The sequence below is a fragment of the Equus quagga genome, chromosome 10 (assembly GCF_021613505.1).
Source record: "Equus quagga isolate Etosha38 chromosome 10, UCLA_HA_Equagga_1.0, whole genome shotgun sequence".
Lineage (NCBI taxonomy): Eukaryota > Metazoa > Chordata > Mammalia > Perissodactyla > Equidae > Equus > Equus quagga.
In genome coordinates, this window is record NC_060276.1 from 31,160,519 (window position 1) to 31,177,447 (window position 16,929).

General features: G+C 39.2%; 1 protein-coding gene and 1 long non-coding RNA gene across 3 annotated transcripts in view; one reads left to right on the forward strand and one right to left on the reverse strand.

Annotated features, from left to right (window-relative positions):
• PLS3 (plastin 3) overlaps window positions 1-15,522 on the reverse strand; it is a 73,386-nt gene extending 57,864 nt beyond the window's left edge. The window contains exon 1 of one of the 2 annotated variants that reach the window (XM_046673131.1): window positions 15,416-15,522. The gene's annotated coding sequence lies outside the window, so the exon portion shown is untranslated. The remainder of the gene's footprint in view (window positions 1-15,415) is intronic. The other variant, XM_046673134.1, reaches the window with a different exon arrangement.
• The window catches only part of LOC124245625 (uncharacterized), a 67,346-nt gene continuing 64,714 nt past the window's right edge, over window positions 14,298-16,929 (forward strand). The window contains exon 1 of the long non-coding RNA XR_006890292.1: window positions 14,298-14,705. This is a non-coding gene — a long non-coding RNA (uncharacterized LOC124245625). The remainder of the gene's footprint in view (window positions 14,706-16,929) is intronic.

Sequence of the window (16,929 nt, forward strand, 5' to 3'; positions counted from 1 at the left end):
CTATTTTGGGAAAAGTGTTTGTTTGAAACAAAAGAAGTAAACCATGCTTTCCTTAAGGTAGACCAATAGGTTTAGGTTCTTGTAAACAGAAATCCAACGGGAGGGGATCTTTAACATTCTGGATGTAACTCTTCAAAAAATTTTTAAATTCAAAAACAATCAATGATTTAGAACTTGAAAGTTATATACCCAAATTAAGAATGTATCATTCCTTGGGGGGAAAAAAGCTTCAATTTCAGCAATTATAAAAAGACATCCAAATTATTTCTAAACAGAAATGACCAAATAATATTCATTCAATGATTTAAAAATCACTAAAATAGGTACGACTTTAGAAAATAAGACGTAGCATGAGTATAGAAGATATTAAATTTTCTGCCTTAATGGAACTACCATTTTTAGCTTAATTAGCATTGAATATGCAATCTCAAAACTCAATTCATTAATGCAATTCATATTAACATCCTAATACAGATTTTTGTAGTCATAGACCAGCTTATTCTAAAAATGTATGTGGAAAGAAATGGGTCTTAGAACACTAGAACAGGTAAAACACACAAAAATAAAATGGGTGGAATCATTCTGCCTGGTGTTATGTCTTACCATATAGCTACAGCAATCAAGATAGTGTGGTATTGGCAGAGCGAGAGAGATAGAGCAATGGAACAGACCAGAGAACCCAAAAATAGATCTACACAAATATGATTAATCAATTTTTGATGAGCGTACAAAAGCACATCAGTGGAGGAACGGTGCTGGAGCAACTGGACAACCAAAAAACAAACAAAGAAACAAAAACTTCAACCTAAACCTCAGATCTTTACACAAAAATTAACTCAAAACAGGTCACAGACTTAAATGTAAAACACAGCACCATAAAACATTTTTCTTTCTTTTTTTTTTTTTTGCTGAGGAAGATTTGCCCTGAGCTAACATCCATTGCCAATCCTCCTCTTTCTTTTTTTGCTTGAGGAAGACCAGCCCTGAGCTAACATCTGTGCCAATCTTCCTGTATTTTGTATGTGGGACATGTCTACAGCGTGGCTAGTGAGTGGAGTAGGTCTGTGCCTGGGATGCGAACCCAAGCTGCCGAAGTGGAGTGTGTGGAACTTTAACCACTCAGCCACAGGGCCAGGCCCAACACCACAAAACCTGGGAAAAAATTTTTGAAAAATCCTTCAGGAACTATGTTTGGTGAAGGGGTCTTAGACATGACACCAAAAAGACAATCTATAAAAAGAAATATTAATAAATTTGGCCTCATCAAAATAAATATTTTTTGTTCTGTGAAAGATCTTGTTTAGAGGATAGAAAGACAAACTACAGACTAGGAAAATAGTTGTATACTACCTATCTAACAAAGGATTATTATCTAGAATATATAAAGTCCTCTCAAAACTCAAATATTAAAAAAATCCAATGAGAAAATATGCAAAAGACATGAAGAGACATTTCACTGCAGAGGCTATACAGATGGGAAATAAACACATGAAAAGATGTTCAACATCATTAACCATTGGGAAATACAAAATGAAGCCACAATGAGATATCACTACACACCAATCACAATGGCTAAAACAAAAAAGTGACCATACCAAATGGTGACACAGATGTGGAGAAACTGGACCACTCATATTATTGCTAGTGGGAAATTAAATGATATAGTCACTCTGCGAAAACGTTTTGAAAGTTTCTTATAAAACGAAACATGCAATACTCACATGATGCATCAATTGCACTCTGTGGGCATTAATCCCAGAGAAATGAAAACTTACATCTACACAAATACCTGCACACAAGTGGGTATAGCAGCTTTATTTGTAATAGCTAAAACTGGAAATGTCCCAGAAGTCCTTCAATGAGTGAATGGTTAAACCAACTGTGGGACATCTACACCACGGAATACTACTCAGCAAGAGAAAGGAGGTACCAATCTACACAACTTGGATGAATCTCCAGAGAATTATACTGAGTGAAAAAAGCCAATCCCAAAAAGATACATACACTATGATTCCATTTATATAATATTTTTGAAATAAGAAAATTACAGAAACAGAGAACAGATTAGTGGTTTCCAGGGGTAGAGAGGGGTTTGGGGGAGGAAAGACGTGTGTTATTTAAAGGTAACAAAAGGGATTCTAGTGGTGATGGAACTGTTCTGCATCTTGACTGTATCAAAGTCAACACCTTGGCTTTGACATTGTACTACGGTTCTGCAAGAGGTTACCATTGGGGGAAACTGGGTAAAGGGTACACAAGATCTCTCCATGTTATTTCTTATAAGTACATGTCTACAATTATCACAAAGTAAAAAGTTTAACTTAAAAATCTAATTCAGAATTAAACACAGAATATAGTATAACTAAATTGATAGGGAAAAGGGAAGAAAATCTGCTTGCCGTAATTCCATACCCTGTTTTAAACATTATTCTCACTAATCTTTCCAAAACATTATTGATATAACTATTGCTATTGTCTTAGCATATACAGTCAATTCATGACTCCACTAGAGTATTTGATCTGGGTAGAAGATATTATTTTTTGTTCAATACCAAAATAAAAAGCTGATATAAAGGAGAATTTCAGGGCTAAAACCCATCAAGGCATTGCAATTTAGGTGTTTCCTAGAAATATTTACTTGCTTAAGTGACACTTTTCCCCAGATGTTCACGCGGCTCACTCCTTGATCTCCTGTCTTGCCTCAAATTATTTTCCTTTCAGTGAAGCCGCCTGTGACCACATGATTTGAAATGGCAGTGCCCTTCTTCCCACTCCCTATACCCTCAATCCTGCCTTAATTTTCTCCATACCCTCCAATCCTGCCGCAAAGAAACTCTTAAAATCAGTGATCAGAACTGCAGCTTTGTCAGCATAGGAGTACCCTGGATTAAATATATGACCTAGAAAAATAATTTACCATTTTAAAGCTATTGTTAATGAATTTCCACTAGCTATGGAAGAGTCAAACCAAGCTGTGCAAGTTATAGGTGAAGTGAATTTCTCAGAGTTCCTATCAGCTTTCATGACATGGCACCTGCCACTTCGTTAACATCTGAAAGAAAACACCAGTTAGTCTAAGCTGATTCAGGGAAGAAGAGGCATTCCTAGTGGTGATTAAATCTCTGGTAAGAAGAGCAATGGATTAGGTTTCAGGAGACCCCATCCTCCATCACTGTCCTCAACCACTGTATGCTGGGGCAAGTCAAAATCAATTAGACCTCTGTCGCCTCATTTGTAAAAATCAGTGGTTGGATTAGACTCTGAGCTCTTCAAATGACGGCACATTGTTTTATTTATCTTAGTGATACCAGTGCCTGGCACACTGTTGATAATTAATAAAGGCCTGTTAAATGAACTAATTATATATAGGAACTTCTAAATGGGTCTCCTGGAAATTTTATCTTTTCGTGACTGAACTACAGCCTTCCTCTCTCAGGGAAGACTATCCTTTCCTAAGGGGTCTGCCAGGTACTAACTGCCCATAAGACTAAGGAGACCGGGTCCGGGAATTTCTCTGTGGGTTGAATCCAGATGATCATGGCAGAGTTGAGTACTAGGTGTCATTAGCTATTTTGACCTGATGCCACACAGGTGAATCTGAAGTCAAGGTTCAGGTCAACCTTTGATCTGAAACTGAAGGTGATTCTTTTTATCATCCTTTGATAATTCCTCATTCTCATATTCACCCCTAAAAAGCCAAAAGATAAAAGACTCCCTCAAACTTAGTGCCACACTTCCTAAATGTAAAATACCAAGCTCTTCTGAGAATGTCAAGCGTTAAGTGTATTCAAGACTATTTCTGGATGGATCCTCAAGAAACTTCTACTAACGGTCACCACCTGGGAAGGGAAATGGGAGACTGGGCTCAGGGGCAGGAGGCTTCTTTTCTTTTCTTCATGACTCTTTATAGCTTTTGAGTTTTGTTCTATGGATATATTCCATATTTGAAAAGTAAATTTAAAAAATAAATACATTAGAGTACTCAATAATGCTTTAGGTTGACTGAAACCATTGTGTTTCAAGGCATTTATCATTTAATTCTGCACTATTTAATACTACTTACCTCTGCTCCTTATAGATGTTCAAAAATGTGTATAAACAAGGCATTTTGTATATATCTGCTATACAATAAGTTTTAGAAAAGGTGATTATACAACTTTTACACGTTTTCCATTATTCAAGTAAAAATATTACTAAGGAAAAAGGTATTGGGAACAAGTTGATGATAAGCTACTCAGCATCAGGAAACAAGAAAAAATAGCTACACTTAGATGCAGAAATCAAAATTGCAGAGTCAATCAAAGCAAGGATTTACATTAATAGCAGAGTAGTGATAAACTGCTATCTTGTCAGTACCACCTCTAACTCATTAGCTGACCTGTGGTCAGACATTTAGTATTAACATGTCCCATTATTCATAATAGCCAAAAAGTGGAAATAACCCAAATGTCTATCAATGGATGAACAGATAAACAAATTATGATACATTCATACAGTGGACTATTATTCAGCCATAAAAAAGGAACGAAGTATTGATACATGCTACAATGTGAGTGAATCTTGAAAACAATAAGCTAACTTAAAGAAGCCAGTCACAAAAGACCACATAATTATATGTTCCATTCATATGAAACTCCAGAATCGGGAAATCTACAGAGACAGATAGTAGATTAGTGGTTAATTAGTGTTGGGGAGGTGGGGGGCTGGGGCAAATGACAGCTTTAAGAATTTGGGGTTTCTATTTGAGATGGAAATGTTAGAAAATTGACTGTGGTGATGGTTTTACATACTGTGAAGATACTAACATCCATTGAACTGTACACTTTACATGAGTGCTATAGAATGCGAATTATATCTCAATAAAACTGCTTTAAAAAGTGAAAAAATATTACTATGTCCCAATTTCCTCTCTGATTCTAAAGTTAGGCAGTTCTCATAATGAAAGCGCCATCCATTACATTCACTCATGGATTACATTCATTTAAAAGAACTAAAAGAGAAAGAAAACAAAGGAAGCCATTTGCTTAGTTTTCTTCTAGGTTGATATCATTACATATTTTATTCAATGTGATTTATAAATTACTAATTTGCTGATTAGGTTTTCACAACTTAATCTTTATCAGCAAGGACCATTCATGGCCATTTATTTTGCACTCTTTCAAATGCACATAAGGAGACCTGCTGTGCACCAGGTGTACTGTGAAAGAGCGAGGAGAATGGGGCTTCCCCTCAGGGCCTCTTTTCTTTTCTCCCTAGAAGTACAATTCTTTCCATGGTACACGGCAGGAATTAAGTACTGTCCTTGAACAGTAAACACAGTCCATCCAGACATAGTCCATCCATTTGATCCTCACCCACCAAAATGAAACAACGATCAGATTTGGAATCCCGGGTTTTTCTGCTCATTTTAAAGTCTGTGACAATCAAGACGTTCAAGAAATTAAGGTATCAGCTATACCTGTCTTTACTTGCTATTATCCTTGAGTCAGACAAAACTTAACAGAATACCATAATACAGGAAGTATGAGAGCCGCATATACGAGTAATGTTGAATCGATGTTTTTTAGGGCTTCTGCACACATGGCTATTTCCACAGCTGCAGGACCAACTCCTGCAGAAGTACATGCTGTGCACCACATCTACAATTTAGTAAAGCTGGAAAGAATTTTATTTTTGTAAAAACTAAATGGGGTGTGGCTCATTTTCTTGCCAAAGGGCTATTTTATTCCAAGACACTGGTGTCTGCTGACCTTCATTTATAGGCTGAGCAATGTTCTATTTAAGTAAAATTAACTCATAGTGGGCACTTTTTTTAGGATGCAATAATTATTGCAAAGAAATAACAATGTTTAAACTTGATTTGTTCTTAGTTTAGATTTGATTATATTGGATTATAAATGAATATCTTTGTTCACACAAGGTTTAAATTTGGAAATTATTTTATGTTGAGAAAAAAGGCCATATTTAAATTCATTTTTTACATGTAGGAATATTTTTAGTTTCATGAAATCCAATATTACTTTTGTGTTTCTCTCTTCTACTAGACTGAGAAATCTTATCCATCTTATAGCTCTGGCACCTAACATCTTCATTAAACTTTTAGTTGAATGAATGCTGAAACGATTCCACATAGACTAATGAAGGCATGGTCCATGTTACTATCCTTGGCTAACTACTACTCCATCTGTAGTTTGTACTATCTCAATATATACTTGAGAACTTTGGGCACATTTTAAAGTTTTCCAGAGTTTTACATCTATGATAAATTACCTATACGCCTTCTTTTACATAATACATATTTCAAGGTACTTGATATATCAACCTTCTCTTTGTCTTTACACAAATCTCTGGCTAGGAAAGTTTTCCCCCTTTTGCTAGCACTTATATATATATTCTAGTTTGCTTTTTTTTCAGAGGGCCAACTAATGCTGGAACACCTTGCTTTAGGATGAGACACCAAATGTATGGGTTGGCTTATATTTTTAAACACGTAAATCTATCAATATTACTTTTTTGTTCCCTACATTCAACAATAGTTTGGCTATATGTGGTTTTTTTAGTTGTCATAAGACAAAATACAAAATTTTAATTCTTCATAACCACTTGAAAAAATGATTCAACTGTAGCTTTAAACTGGAGACCCACAAACTGCTCAAAATATTTGTTGAATGTGTCAATGTCCTTCATCATTTCCTGGCCTTTGCTTTTGAAAGCTTCCACTAGAGGAAATAATGGACATCATAAATTCAAGATTAATATGTTTTGGATTCACCCATTTCTAAAGGCTACATGTCATCTTGGAAAGACATTGAGTTAATTTATAACCCTCTGCCTTCCACAGCATTTTAAGTTTTCACTAATTTATTTTCTCTTTTCTCCTATTTTTTCAAAAGTAAATTTTCTATCATTCACATTTCTACTATTGCAGAAACACTGAAGAATTTGAAGCATTCTTTTCCTCCTCCTAAAATCAGGCATTAACATTTCCTACTACCTTTCATCCTGATCTAAGCTATATTTATTGGTGACAATGAGTTTATAACGGTGTTTGTAATGTGTTAAAAGAGTCATGCTTCCAATTTTTCTTTTTTTTCAATTTTTCTTTTTTTCTTTGAGGACGAGTTCTTTAGTCTGTTGGATTGCATATCGTCGCAAAAGGATAAATTAAATGGTAAATAGGTTTCATACCTAAGCCAAGAAGCTTTTTCAACCTGGAACTTTAGAAAAATTCTTCAAATTCACAATGAAAAGCAATAGAAGCAAAATTTTTACAATGCCATTAAATAAAATAGAAAAAATAAACTATCTTATCTATCTTGAATGGTGATTCTTAAGGAAAAAGGGTTTGAATTCGAGGAAAATGGAAGAGGTAAAAATAGATACCTGACAAAGATTATCTAAGCCAACATTAACTGACCAGTAAAAGGGAACATTTATCGAGCACCTCCTATACACTAATTTCCTTACAAATGTTCTCATTTAATTCTAAGGCCAACACTGAAAACAACTGGTATTATCCCCATTTTATAGATGGCGAAATTGAGGTTTAGAGGAGTTGAGAAACTTTCCCAATGTCACAGAGATATAAAACAGCAAAGCCACTGGACCCCATTATTTTATGCTAAAATTTATTCTGATTATGAAACACAGCATGCCCGTGATCCTTTTGAGAAGGAAAAAAAGCGAAGGTGATGACAACAAGTTGTCAGGTCAGACAAACCTCCCATATGGCTTCTGGGTCATCATGGAATGCCTAGACCAACACTCCCTTACTGAGACTGGTGAACCGAGGGAAGGAGAAAAACATCAGGGAAAGGTCTGTGAAGCAGCACGGGATAAGTCTGGAGAGGGATATGCAGTGTACAACGAGCCATTCAAATACGCAAAATATTTAAGTCACGTGTTTGTAATTTGGGGAATCACCATACACTGAAACTAGGCACAAATTAAGTGGCAGCATCAGAATTTTTACCACTATTGGACTCTGTTTAGTTATTTAGGCAACCTGAATGAAATATAAAGCTTTGAGTTTATTGAGTGATGTCAAAGTCATTTAAGAGACGAAAAGCCTGAGATAAAAAAGTCTGTCAACAAACACAGTCATTTAACCAACTCCAGGATTAAAAGTTTCTTTAGGATACTGAAGGATTATGGTCACAAATAAGCCCTGTAACTTGAACTGAGTTTTATAGCAACCTGAAATCTAAAGGCGACTTCAAAACAAACCTGTCTCCCTTCCCCCATTAACAGTTCCGTTTTAAAAAATAGAACTTCCTATGATTGTATACCGCACAGGATTCTACTTCGTCCTGCTTTGCACCTGTTAACTAGATCAGAGGACACCAAAATATTTCCAAGACATATACTTTACCTAAACCAGCTCCAGTTTAGAGTCACATACAATACACGATATAAAGAACAGCTTTTTTTTTTGAGTGCCACTGTTTGAAATCAAGGCTCTTTTTGCTTAAGCCAATGTTTATATTTCAGAGGTTGTCAAGGGAATTCATCTTTAAAAACAAAATCTTTGGAATTTCTCTTCTAAATATTTATCTCAAAGAAATAACCGCAAAATGGTTTTTAAAACAACATAAAATTCCAACAACCTGGAAATAGTGAAATAAATTATGAAATATCCATTATGTAGGATATCATGTAATGATTTTAAAGATTTTCAAAAATATTTGATTATGTAAAAACATCTTCATAATGTAAAAGTGAAAAGAGGGGATATATAAACTGTATATGCAATATGATCCCAATTTTAAAAATATCTTTCTCTCTACATAGGAAATAGATTAAAAAAATACGAACAGGTGGTACAATTATGAGTAATTTTTATTTTCTTCTTTAAAAACCCTTTTACTTTTTCTATTTTATTTTTACAATGACGTATTTTTTTAAATCCAAAGTAAAGTGATTAAAATCATCATAAGTATGCACTACTTAAGACACTTCTCCAGTACACTAACTAAATCATACATACATATGGACTACTACAGCCAAAGGATATGCCCCAGGAACCATTTCCTAATAGCATTTTCACCTCTGAGAAAATATTTTGCAGTCTATGATGGTTATTCTCCCTGACTTGAAATACAAGCCCGAAAATATCAAAAAGAACAGTAAGAAATGGCAAAAATGGGTATATACAATCAAATTAAGAAATACAGAAAAAAGCTTAAAAATTACATTTGTCTATGAAAGAGTGTATTATTCAGTGTCAATAGCAGAATGTCAATCTGAGTGAACACTCTGTAGTTAGAGCATAGAATGCAGAATGCAGTGATACCAATATCAAAGCTATTCTCCCTTTCCAAAACTTCATTTTATAGAAGGTAAAAACTTTATATATATACTTTATATATAAATATAAAAACATTATATTTATACATATTTATAACATTTTAACAAATGTTAAACATAATTTTAACCAACAAAACAAAAACTCATGATAATTCAAAGAATGGCAGAGTTAAAGAACCATCATGTAATTGGCATGATAACAAACATTGAAAATTTATTCCAGGTTAATAGTTTTGAGGGTAGAGGTTGAAAATGACCTCTCAGAGATCATCTAGCTCAACATGTTTGCTTTTCCAATGAAGATCTACACTAACTTCTCACCTTTTCTGTGTTAATGATGGCATGCCACTTAAATGTGCAGATTATCTCCTCCATTATGTGCTTTTCCATACTTGCATGTTGTCCTCTTTTAGAGAACAACTGTAAGGAGAAACACTATTTTTTGTTGGCAGTTTTGCACAAAACCTCCTATTATGGGCAATCACAAAACTAAGAATGAAATATGATAAGCCAACGGATTCTGTAACGGTTACCAACGAACACCAAAATACTGCTCAGCAGTTACCTGAGAAGGGTAAAAAAAAAAAAATACCACCACCACATTAACGGTTTTAACAGGCTATTTGGCACAATGTTCGAGGGAAAAAATACTAAGTATTGCATACAGATTTTTATTCTCTTGTTATCAACCGTTTCTCTTATTTTTCATTATATGATGTCTGGCTTTATTTCTCCTTTGCTTGTAAAATTGGATGGCTGGGGAACATTTACAGACAAATAAAAATGCGGCAAGACTTAAGTGATGAGAATTCTACCTTTTCTGTTAACTCTTGTTAAAGCTTCAGTGTTCCTATGATATACTACTCCAGTACTTTGGATTTATACAGCACCTGTCTGCTGAAGAGCCAAGGCTCACATTGCTCACTTAGCCTTTCAGCTTGCCTGTGAAATACATAGATTGGAAACAGATGGCTTACAAATAAAGTAAAATTCAGATATGAACACAGAGAGCTTCCATGATTTACTTAAGATGGCCCATCTGTCCAAACTGTAGAGGACTAAAAGACCCTGGCTCAATGCCTTTTCCAATTAACAACACGACCTCCTTACCATCCAAAAAATTTCTAGACCGTTAGGAAAAATCAAGCTTTCTCATAATATAAAATCAATGGGTTGAATGTACAAAAAATCCTTGTTAAGGAATGATATAAATGGTACCTCTGGGGCCGGCCAGTGGCACAGCGGTTAAGTGCGCACGTTGCGATTCAGCACCCGGGGTTCGCCAGTTTGGATCCCGGGTGTGGACATGACACCCCTTGGCAAGCCATGCTGTGGGAAGCATCCCACATATAAAGTAGAGGAAGATGGGCACGGACGTTAGCTCAGGGCCAGGCTTCCTCAGCAAAAAGAGGAGGACTGGCAGTAGTTAGCTCAGGGCTAATCTTCCTCAAAAAAAAAAAGGTACCTCTATATTTTAAAGAACTAACATTAGTCATGTTATAAGCCACTGGTGATTATCTTCCTGAGGAGTCACCAATTTGCCAACAAGGTATTTAGCTTGGTTCAATATAGGTGTATTGAAATTTGATAACTCAACTGACAAATATAACTGAAATAAGCCAGACTATAAGTATTTGAAAAAAAATTCCCAGAAAACCAAAAACCTTGAGTCATGCCCTCATTTTATAAATGAGAAAACGCATGGTGTCTGGACATGTACGTACTCAATGTTAGTTATCAATATAATAATGTTATGGGGCCGGCTCCGTGGCCGAGTGGTTAAGTTCGCGCGCTCCGCTGTGGCGGCCCAGGGTTCGGATCCTGGGCGCGGACAGGGCACTGCTCGTCAGGCCACGTTGAGGCAGCGTCCCACATCCCACAACTAGAAGGACCTGCAACTAAGATATACAACTATGTACGGGGCCGGGGTTGGGGAGATAAAGCAGAAAAAAATATATAATAATGTTAAGTGACTTTCTCAAGGTCATGCTATGAGTCAGTGGCAGAGCCGTGTCTAGAATCCAGTTCTTTTGGAGCCAAGTCCAACATACTTCCCCCCTAGAATTTTAATTTTCATTCAACAATGCTTTTTCATCCCTAAAGCAGTTCGTACTCACTAATATTTGTCTTTCAAGTGTTAAGAATAAGGCAAATTCAGTATTATTAAACATAACTGAATTTTTTGGAAACTGCCTCACCTCCATCGCTACAAGTTGGCCCAAGTATTATCAGAACTTCTCCTGAGACTGACATTGCATGACTGGGCAGTTGTTTATATTTCTAAGCCATACTTTAACCAAAGCTCTCTCATAACTAAAAACAGCTAGTTGTGACCGCTGGTAATGTATCCAAAAAGCTTTTGAAACCTCCAACACATTGAACATACGTTATACGGTATATCACTCTCTAGAATAATTATACAGACTCAAAACATGATGTAGCTGTTTTCTTGTAAACTGAGTTTTATTATTTTCACAGATCAAATTTTCCCCCCTCTGGATTACTTTTTACCAAACGAAATACTGTCATATGAGCAAGTACAAAGTGATTCTAAAAACAGATACGTAAGTTGTCATGTCCTGATAGATGTTCATTTTCAATTTCATAACAGCTACTTTATACTAAATAAATCTGTACTAAATGGAATCTGTACTAAACAGCAAAAAACAGTTTGGCATACACATTCCAACTAGATTATGCTACATCAAGCACAGTAGCAAATGCATGAATTTATCATATGTGCTAAAAATATTATGTCAGTAAATTCCTTGGAAAGGCAAGTGGAAATAATGCCTAAAACAAACATGGAATAGTGGCAAGTGGATTTTCTTCTTTTTCACTTTCAGTCTCACCAAAAAGAATCACTTTAGTGCTCAAGTACCATGGCCAGGCTACCCCCTTCTTTTCACTAACAGTCACAGTGTTTGCTTGGGAGCAAAATTTCATTTGGTTTCTGATGGCGCCTTGGACACTGACATTCTGCCACAACAGTCATGGTCAAGTCTAATGTGAGTGTAACCATCTGTAGAAGAGACTTAATCTCAATAAAAATATTACTCGTTATAATTAATCCTACCCCAAATGCATAAACCTAGACATTTTTAACAATGGAATCTAGATGACAGCAGCAGACCAGAGACCTTGCACTTCCGTGCTGACCGTCTGTGTTAAGTCAAGGTAGAGCACAATTGTTTGGGGCCCCACTTGATGTAAAGAGGTTGCAAACTTGCTAGATCTAATAGTCGAAATTAAGAATTAGACTCACAACTCCCTAATTTTAATAAAACCTGAGTTCATTAGATCATACCTCTAAAAAATGAAGTCAGTGGTTTTAAATGAGTGGACATCCTAAGACAACGAAAAGCTGTGGGCCAAGTGCCTAGTGATGATCCTATTTCGACATCAATAATATTTTAAAAAGAGCTCATCTCCCTACCACTTCAACCTAGTTGGATAGTTGTACTCTCCTTTTTTTGAGGTTAAATATTTATTAGTTGTCTAAAATTATATTATCACCTCACTTCCACTAGGGGGGTCTATCTACCAGTGTAGTTAACTCCAATAACTCAGGTGCAGATGAAATCCAGTTCTAACTAATCTGTGCTGCAAGGCTAGCCTTGGGGTCAGAACTGTGTGCTTTAAAGTAGTTCTAGCTTTTAGGCTCAGAAACCCATGCACAGCGCGAAAATGGAGCGCTCCCGTCATTCGGAGGTTGCTGCAGTAGTCAAACGGTTTTTGGCTAAGGCATACAAAGCCAAAACCTCTGAAATGTTCCCAGTTTCATTTTTAGCTGCCCTAGTTGTTTTCAAGGCTGAATTACGTATCAACTGGATCCACTTTTTATAAATAAGGACAGCTTTTACACTCCTGACCTCGAGATTTCTCTGTTCATTTCTATACTCTGCAATATATAATCCGAACAGCGAAATTGCCACGTTTTTCCAACAGTAACCTTAACTTGGGCCGCATGGGCGGGTGTTGGTCAATACGGGAGTTATTTCAGTGTCGTCTTATCATCTACCCAACTATTGACAGGCAAAAACCCAAACAGCTGGATTTATCAAATTTAGTGTCCACTGTCTTTGTGCCTGATTTCTGATCCAATTAATTCCAAATCACAATAACTGATGATTAATTTTAGTCAGATTACCCACCACCTTCCAGCAGATGCCTAACATAGAGACCAGTTCAATTAGAATATAGAGGGTAGATCCAGGAATATGGACAAAGCCTTATTTTTTTAACACTACCTTATGGGATATGGTTTCATATCTATCATTTAGGGATGAAATAGGGCATGAATAAAAGGGAGATTTTCCTAGAAAATAATTAGTAAGATATTTTTAAAATTTAGAAAAGCCATAACTAGATTGAAGGGCCACAAGGGAGAGAGATGTCCCAGCACAAACATATTTCAAGACCTTATTTTAAAAACAGCTTCTGTTTTTATTTTGGATAAAATCTGAACAACAAATTCTCTCTCTGTTCCTCTCATCCAAATCCAAGTCGAATTCCCTCGAGGAGAGGGTAGTTCACACCCCCTCCCCTTTTTTGTCCCAGTAGTTTTTGGAAAATGGGCTTCAGCCATTACATTCCAGTTTTAAAGTCAAAATAAGCCATGTGACCATTACCCTAGGGGCATCAGAGACTTGGGACACGTGATGCCAATTGGCATGTGTGGGACTTCGGCCACTTCGTTGGAATTCACTGTAAATTGCATCTCCAGGATCAAGTTTAGGCTCCCAAATACATTGCGACATCCAGTAGAGTAAGTGCTTCTCTCTCAGCAGTTTTTAATTTCACCTACGTTTTCTACCTACTGTGTGCCCAGCCAAGCTCTCCTCCCCAACCCCCACTCCTCATAACAAGCCGGGCCCCTAGCTATCTGCTCTTAAATGGCGAAGCTCTCCAACCCAGTTAGTTCTAAACTCAACCTTCTGCACCTCCAGGGATGTTGTGCAGATGAAGTGAGGAGCAAGAAGCATCGCGTAAGGCAAGTGTCAGACAGCATTAACCCCACTGCACCTCCCAGGCTGGGATCATCTCCTGCCCTGGAGCCAAGCCGTCGGAGCCGCCAGCACGCAAGAGCAGTAGCAGCGGCGGCGGCGGCAACTTCGGGACTGGCAAGAAGCCAGGGCGGGGGTGGTCGGCGTCCCCCGGCCTCTCATTAGAGCGCTTAAGTACTGCGAGTGGAGAAAAGTAAACACCGGCAAGTGCAGCTGTGTCGGGGGAGGGTGGATATTATCCCCCCTCCCACCGCCCCTTTGGCTCTGCCTCCCAGAGAGCCCCGAGAGGTCCCGGCTGCCGCTGCCCGGACAGCGCGCTCGGGGCTGCAGAGCCAGAGGAGCTGAGAAAGGAGCAGACGGGCGGCGCGCAGTCTGGAGAGAGAGAACGGAAAGGTACTGCCCAAACGGCCCGGGAGATGTTCTGCTACTGAAAGGAAAAAGTGCTTACTCATAGGGAGACGCGGTGCGATCGCGACGCTCTCGCTAATCGCAAGGGAAGCTGGCGGAAGGCAGGCAACCGGAGCCTCGTTCCTTCCCTGGGGCACAGCACACCCCCAGAGCCCCGGGGCCCCGGGGAGCCCGCGAGGTCACCCGAGGCGGGCGAGCGAGAGCTGGAGGCGTCGCAGGCTGCCGGCTCCGGGATTTCCTGTGTCCGGGGCAGGAGGGGGGTAGGGTGGGGGTGGCAGTAGCTGGAGAAGGACGACAGAGGGAAGTTAGGCGCTCAGTTTCCACTTTGGGGCCGCAGCCACGGAAGGGGAGAAGGGCATGGGTTGGCGTCAAGGACGCCAGCCCAAGGCTGGCAACAAGTTAAGAACAACTGGTGAGAAAGCACCATCTCTATAGTTAAGACAGAAAACCTGTTTGCGGCCAGCGGTGGTCGTGGGGAACACTCTGTCACTCTCATCCATCCTTGATGCAAATGATCGCTTTGGCGCCCAAAGGCTAGAACGGAAATTTCTCCAGCGTCCCTCTCTGCCCCCCGCCTCCCGTGCGAGGCGCGTTCCTGCTGCGGTTCCCGGAGATGCTCTCCCCTGGACCCACTCCTGCCCACGCCCAGGGAACCCCGCTCCCCTTGTGCCCTCTCGTGCCTACAGAGCACTTACATAAAGTCGCAGAGTACTGGATCTGGCTCGACAGCCTCGGATCGACGCACTCAGACAACTTCTGCCTCTCGGAATCTTTGCGGCTGTGGTTCTAAAGCCAGCGCTCCCTCCCCTCCTGCCAGCCCCCTCCGCCCCTCGGCCGCCGCCATTGGCTCGGGTGGTGCTAGCGGCCGGCCTGGGAACCAGGAAGGGGATTGGGCCACGAGCCTGTCACATCAACTGGGTGGGGAGCTCGGAGAATAATCACTGGGATGGGCGCCCGGGAGGGATGGGGACTGTAACTCTGCAGCTGGGAGCGGAGACTGGTCCCCCGCGCCTGCTTCTCCTTCTCTCTGGCTAAGAACAGATTAGAAGTCCACAGTGCCTGGCTCGGAGCATATATTCAAAAAAAATCTTGTGGAATAGTTGAAAAGATGGGAATGTCGGGAACGGGAGTTTGAACGTTATCAAGCCGCTGTTTAAGTCTATGTAGCGTGCAGTTTCTCCCTGGAATCGTGAAGAGAATCTCGGCAGGGGAAGGGACGTCGCTAGTAGTTTCGCCTGCTACTAATCAGCCCAGGTGCGGAGCAACGCAGAGGGAAAACCTCAGCAATCCTCCCTTTCCTTACGAGGTCTAGGGAGCAGAATATGGACAGGACGGGGCTCTCATGTCTTTGGCTTCGTGCCAAGTAAATTGTTGACCAAAATCACCTGTCTGGTATGTTTCTCCATGCGGAAAGGGATGAGAGGTGGAGGTGCGAAGGGCTGGTGGAAGTAACGTGGTTCCACTCGTTTGACTGGAAATGGATGTCAATTCCCATCAGTCTCCTTTCACCAGAGAAAACATGTAGACGTGCTCCTGCTTCCCAGAGTACCTTTTCTTTGCCCATGAGATTGCCTCCACGTCATAGCTGACCTCTTTCATTAATACCTGCGAAGGGTTCCCCTCCTTATCTGCATTCCAATCCTTTGGCTCACTTCAGGTCCAAAGTCAGCTGTGAGGGCCTGATTTTGAGGGATTCTCTAGGGTCAGGTCAAGAGATTGGCTTGTGGGACAGCTGTAGAGGAGAAAGTCTAAGTTCTTTCCTGTTCCAGCCATAGCCATTTTGTTCAGGAAATGTGTGCCTGGAAACTTTTTAAAAATTTAAAATTGGTTCAATTACATCCCGTTTTACATTCGCTAGGAAAAATGCTAAAATTAAGAGTGGCCTGAAAGATTGAATGCTGTTGTAAAGGAACCCTCACTTCATCTGCTATTACGAATTTCCTTAGAGAAATTAACGTGTAGTGAGTGCCAGGTCTTCTTAAATGGGAAGGAATGGGGAGTTCATATACTGCCTAAAGGCTAGACAAGCAGAGAAGGACTTGGCACTGGAAAAAAAGGCTTGTTAAATATTAATTAATGATTAACCAACTGGAAGAACTTATGAAAGGCACAGGAAGGTGAAAAAGAAATGAGAGGGCAATCATGCCTTCAGAAACATTAAATTTCTGTTATGAGAGAGTTTGTCCTGGGTCAGGTTTGGGTCAGCACA